The sequence below is a fragment of the Falco rusticolus genome, chromosome 4, assembly GCF_015220075.1.
Source record: "Falco rusticolus isolate bFalRus1 chromosome 4, bFalRus1.pri, whole genome shotgun sequence".
In the NCBI taxonomy this organism is placed as follows: domain Eukaryota; kingdom Metazoa; phylum Chordata; class Aves; order Falconiformes; family Falconidae; genus Falco; species Falco rusticolus.
The window spans coordinates 49428242-49434241 of record NC_051190.1 but is presented as its reverse complement, the minus strand read 5'-3'; the positions used below and the strand labels follow the sequence as shown (position 1 = coordinate 49434241).

The window sequence follows — 6000 nt, the reverse complement described above, 5'->3', positions numbered from 1 at the left end:
TCCCCGCGGCCCTCGCGCCTCCGCGCCCACGTGGGCGGGGGGCCTTTAAGGCGCGGCCACGCCCCTCGCCTCCGCGGTGACGTCAGCCGCCCCCCGCGCCCGCCCCCCCTTCCCCTCTCTCGGCCGGGATGGGAGGGGGGGTCCCGCCCCGCGGTGACGTCAGGCGGCGGCGGCTCAGGGAATGACATCACCTGTGCGAGTGGCCGGCGGCGGGCGGGAGCTCGCGCCGCAGTGTCCCCGCGCCGCGGGCCCAGCGCAGCCGCCGGGCGGAGGCGGAGGGAGGAGGCGGAGGAGGAGGAGGAGGAAGGCGGCCGCGGCGGCCCTTCCGCGCCCCTCCGCCGGCCAGCATGGGAGCGGGCGGCCGCGCCGGCAGGTACGGCGGGGGGCGCGGTATAGCGGGGGTGTAGCGGCGGTGGCTGGCGGGGCGCTGGTGTCGCTGCGGGGCCACGTTGTAGCGGGGCAGGGGGGAGCGCCGGGGGGGGGGGGGGGTCGTGCTGGGGAGGGGTCGCGCTGGGGAGGGGTCGCGTTATAGCGGGGGCCTCAGGGTAGCGACACGGTGCGAGAAGGGCGCAGGTGGCTCGCGCTGGGGGCAAGGGCTGACGTTATAGCGGGGGGGTGTCGCTGGGGGGGGTGTGCGGGCAAGCTGCGTTGGGGTCTCGTTGCCGGGGGTGCGGCCGGGTGGTGTTGGGGGTGGGGGTCGCGTTGTAGTGGGCAGGGGGTGTGCGGGTGGGTGGCACCGGAGACCTGGGGGCGTGTTATGTGGTGGGGGGGCTGCACTGGGGAAGGGGCCGCGCTATAGCGGGGGGCGCAGGGAGGGGGCGCGCTGGCCCACCGGCACTTACAGCGGCGGGGGGAGGACGTGAGGAAGAGCCGGGCTGGGGGCTCCGCGCCGCGCTGGCTCACGGGGAGGGGGGCAGCTGGCCCGGGGGGGCCGGGGGCGCGTCCCGGTGCTGGTCCGTGGCGTGAGCCAGGCTCCGTGCCCCGGTACTGGGCTGGGCTCCGGTGCCCGAGCTGGGCTCCCCGCTCCGTCTCGCATCCCAGTGCCGGTTCCCGGGGAGGGCTGCTCCGTATCCCGGTACTGGGCTGGGCTTCCCGCTCCATCCCACATCCCCGGTGCCGGTTCACCGCGGGGGGTCTGCTCCATACCCCGGTACCCGGGCTGAGCTCCGTGCTCCGTCCTGCATCACAGTGCCGGTTCACCGGGAGGGGGGACATGCTCCATGCCCCGGTACTGGGCAGAGCTCCCTGCTCCATCCTGCATCCCGGTACCGGTTCACCGCCAGGCGGGCGCCTGCTCCAGTCGCCGGGCTGGGCTCCCCGCTCCATCCCGCGTCCCAGTGCTGGTCCCCAGGGTGAGCCCCTCTGCGGTGCCCCGGTACCTGGGCTGGGCTCCCCGCTCCATCCCGGTGCCTGTTCACTGGTGGGGGGGACACCTGTCGGACAGGGCCCCCCCATCGCTGCCGCGCTGCTCCTGGGTCCCCCCTGTCCGCCTCTTCCCGCCCGCGGTTCCAGCGGGTGCTCAGTGCGGGGTGCGGCCCCCTGGGATGGGTGTTGTGGTGTCACCCCCAAGCAAAGGGCTGTGCTCCTGCGGAGCAGCACTGTGGGACCACCCGTGCTGGCGGGGGGTGGCCGAGGGCCCATGTCCCCTCTTGGTGGCTTTTCCACCTCCCACCACCTGCGTGTGCCGGGGATGCTCCAGTGGCCAAGCCGGTGTCGCTCCTGGAGCTGCATCGCCGGGGCGCAGGTGTTGGAGGAGGAATCGGAGCATTCCCAGCAGGGCAGTGTCGCAGCTTGGGGACACAGCTCTGTCCCCCTGGGGTGCTGCCCTCTCCCCACCCCAAACACCGGTGACACCGGGGCGTGCCTTGTCCTCACCACCAGCTCTGGAGCTCATCAGGAACTGAGTTTCACCTTGTTCCTCCTGACTGTGTGGTGGCCTGGTGATGGTGACAGCAGCAAGGAAGGGTATGGGTCATCCCAAAACTACGCAAGACCCTGTATTGGAATTGGGGGTGGGGTGGTGTCCCCCTGCCTTGCGGCAGCTGCACCAATCCTGTGCCTCCTGCAAGGTGTAGCTGGCTCGGGGGGGCTGCGGGATGCCCCTGGGGTGGGCAGCTGGTGGTGATTTCCATCCACCCTCAGGGATTTCAGCTGAAATCCTGAGCCCTGGAGCCATCCTGCGGTGGGCGAGAGCTGTCCCCAAGCCAAAACTGTGACATGGAGGGTAAACTGCACCCCGCCACCCCCCCAAAAAATAAAGAGTAATGATTAATAGCGTTTGTGTTTCACTGGGAGGATCTTGTTGCAGTCCCTCCTGGGGAAGGAAATGGTGCAAATGTAGGGTAAGGGGGGGGAAAAATGCTGGTGAAGAGGTGACACCTGTGGGAGGGGTGCTGGGCTCTGCGGGGATGGGCGCTGTGCTCTCCAGGGCAGGGGGCAGCTCCGCTTTTTGGGCATTTGCCCTCTCTGAGTCCCAGGAGGCTTTGTTTTTGGAAAAGCGATCGTTACAATTGGGAAGAAAAAGCTGTTTTGGTTGGGGCTGGGGGGGGCGGGTGGGTGTCCAGCCCTTCCTCTGAGCCCGGACACCCCACGGGGGTGAGGGGCTGCACATCTGGAGCCTCCCCCCATCCCCTCCCCAGGCAAACCCCCTGCCAAATTTGCAGGGGACGTTCCCCACGGGCACTTGTGCTTCTCCTCCTGCCTGCAGCTCGGCTTGGACAGGGACTTGTGTCCTGAGCAGCAAAATATTATGGATTGACATATATATGTTAATATTTTATTTTCCCCTGTAAAGCATGTTTTTGGGGTTGCATACCTGCACCGGGCTGGGGGAGCTGGTGGCATGACCTAAAGGGGGTCCCGCTGCGGAGGACAGGGCTGCTCGTCCCCTCAGGGTGCGAGAGGTCCTGGGGGGGCGAGGAATAAAGTAGCATCTGGGTGCTAAGCATGGAGCCGCGTCCGTGCTGATGCGGGGACCCTCCTGCCCTTCCTAGGGGGAAGGTTCCCCCCTCCTCCTGCCAACTTGACGGTGGGAAAAGCTGTTAATTGTTCCCTGCCAGATTGACTTATAAATTAACGGGTTTGCTGGCACTCTCCTCCTTCCTGTGCGTGGTAAGGGCCCATATTTCAAATGGGGGAAAAAGTCATAAATACTTTGAGTAATGCAAGAGGAGCTTCCAGCTGAAGCTGTGCCACTAACGTGGGGGGCTGCCCATGGGGAGGGGTTCCACCCCCAGCAAAGCCATTCGTGGGTGTGGGGTGATGGAGGTAATGGGTGGCAGGGGGTCCTCGAGTCCTCTTGTAGTTGACTTCTGGCATCAGCCTTGTGGACAGGACGGGTTCAGGTCCCTTGGGTCTCTGTCCCCCCGGTCCCTGGTGCTCTCTGGGTTTTATAAATGCGAGTTGGGTAAATGCAGCATCTTCCTGGGGTGTCTCGCCCCACTGGGCATGGGGGGTTGCTCCACCTCTGGTCTGGATGCTGGAGAATGTGTGACGCAGTGCCTACAGAGAGGAGGCAAAATGTGCCTCCATGAGGGTGGGTCCTTGTTATCACTTTATGCTGCTGCTTTGGGGGGAGCGGTGGGGCTGAGGGAGAGGAGACACCTGAGGTCCAGCCAGGTGGGATGTCCAAGGAGATGATGTGGCTGCACCCTGGAGAAACTGAGGCAGGGGCATGTTTGTGACCCTTCATAGCATAGGAGCAACTCCTGCCTGCTGCGCTTGTCCAGCGGGCTTGGATTTAGGGACCCCAAAGCTGTCGTTGAGGTGGGAGACTGTCCCACCTGATGCTGCTTTGAGATCTCAAAATACAGTGGCTGGCAGTGGGTTGGGATGGATGCCCTCTGCAGTGCCCAGCTCAGAGCAGGGTGAGGGTCCCATCCAGCTGCTCGCCTTGTTGCTGAACAACTCAAGGTAGTAAACACATGTTGAACTGTTTATCTGCTTTTGCACGTGGCACATGAGGTTGCGTGGGTGGTGAGTTGCTGCGCTGGATGCGAGATGTTGCCTGTGGCCTGCCAGTGCGTATGGATTTTATTTAAACCCTCTCTGTTCCCAACTAAAACAGTTTTTCTCTTGCATTGCAGAGATAAAATTGCGAGCATAGGATACAGAGATAAAGTGAAGCCAGATCTAACCCGAGTCAGTGTGGCAGTGCGAGCATATGGTAAGGAGAGAGGTTACTCGGTTCCATTAAAAAGGTGCTGCTAAGTAGTTTAATCCACACTTGGTGAACTTTGAGCTTTAAATTCTTCTTATATGAGTTGAGAAGAACATGCATATTATTCATAACTCTCTCCTCCAAAAAAGAAAATCTGCAAATGACTCCAGTGAAGTATCGTTGCTTCAGCAGCGTGAAAAATGTGCCGAACTTTCTGCTTCCAATAGTCCCTTCCCTGGGCCCAGCTCCCCCTGCCCATGGAGCTCTTTGCTTCCCGCTGTGAGTGCGGAGGCTGGCTGGGCGTCCTGGGCTCTGCCCCAGGCTGGTAGCTCCAGGCAGGATCCCCAGAACGTTTTGATATTTGGAAAGGGAAGAAAACAGCTGGGCTGAGAAGCTTCTGGCTATAACTGTATTATTATATTTTTAAAATTATTGTCATTCTTAAAGTTGTGAGCCCTGAAGCAGTAAAGCTCAGGCCAGCCTCCTTTCTGCAAAGTTTATTTCATGATAAGCTGGAAAAATCTGAGGGCTCTATTAGACTTTTTTTTTTCTCTAGACCTCTTTCTGATTGTTTACTTTACAACTTGACCAATATATTTATTTTTTTTTACATCAGCCTAGCAAACTGTAAATTTGTCCTCCAGATCTCCAAGTCTGATCCAACATGATACTCTTCAACTTCTTTTTTTCTAGTTCGGTTATCATTGTCTTGGCTTAGTAATTTATCGAGCTTGGCATTCTCATCGTAGTAGCTGCCTGCGCTGTCGGATTATTTGCTGCTCACCTGAACAAGCTCTCACAGAGCCATATGTCCTGCATGTGGAGCCCACGTCCCGGTGCAGCCCCACCATCATCCAAAAAAAAGTAATTTTCAGCCCGTGTTGTCTTCTTGACATCCCTTGATAAGGAGCTGGCTGGGAGGTGTGAGTTTCTTTGAACTTATTTGTTTAATCTGTGAAGCCTCTTGGCTCCTGGTCTCCCACCGGCTCCCAAGGGTGGGTGGGCTGTGCGTGGCTCCCACGCGCGCAGGGCGCAGGTGCCAAGGGAGGAGGTGGAGGTGCTGCCGGGGCAGAGGGAGGGGATGTGTCCCCCAGCCCAGGATGTCCAGGTGTGAGAAGGAGCAGGGTGCAAGGAATGCAGCGTGAGCTCTGTGCACACCTGAGGTTTTTAAAGGAGGCGCAGATCTTCACCGGGGTTTGCGGTGCTCTGCTCTGTCTCTGGATGCAAAGGGGTGGTGATGAGGGGGACGACAGCTTAGCTTGTGGGCACGGGGGGCACCCTAGGACCCCATGCTGAGATTTTTCCCTGGGAGGCTTGTTTGGCCCCATCAGGGACTTCTGTGCCCTGCTCCGGGAAAGCGAGTATGGCTGTGTCCCAGCCCAGCCAGCCTGCTGCTGCCCTGGGCTGTTTGGGACTCCTCTGGGTTTGGAAAGCTCCAGGCAGAGCGGAGCCGAGTTTTGCAGCCCTGCTGTGTGGCCAGCTCAGAGACATGGGAATTTTAGCATTCCGTTCTTCCCTTCACTGCCATAGCTGGGGCCATTGCAGTTTGAGTGTGGTCATACAAACAGGCTCTGTCATCACATCCGTGCTCCAGTTCCCTGGCAACATCCGTGCAGTTTTAAGAGCAGCTTTAGATTAGAAAGCAGATCTCAGTTTGTCTAAACAGGTTTAAAACCTGATCAAATTAAACTGGGCCAGGCAACTCATACAACGTGCACACGTAAATTGGTTTAATATTTGCATAAATCAGATTAAATCAGGGCTGTGGGATGGTTTAGGTTAGGAGGAAGCCTGTGGCTGTTTCTGCCCAGCTCCTGGAGGTCTCCACTCCTGCTGTGGTG

The 6000-nt window shown here is 60.0% G+C and overlaps 1 protein-coding gene across 21 annotated transcripts in view; it reads left to right on the top strand.

Moving 5' to 3' along the window:
• The first annotated feature begins 208 nt into the window (after positions 1–208).
• PTPRS (protein tyrosine phosphatase receptor type S) overlaps positions 209–6000 on the top strand; it is a 162694-nt gene continuing 156902 nt past the window's right edge. For 12 of the 21 annotated variants that reach the window (XM_037384790.1, XM_037384789.1, XM_037384785.1 and 9 more), the window contains exon 1: positions 210–373. The gene's annotated coding sequence lies outside the window, so the exon portion shown is untranslated. Of the gene's footprint in view, positions 374–4085; positions 4166–6000 lie in introns of all 21 variants that reach the window. The other 9 variants (XM_037384782.1, XM_037384780.1, XM_037384784.1 and 6 more) reach the window with 3 other exon arrangements.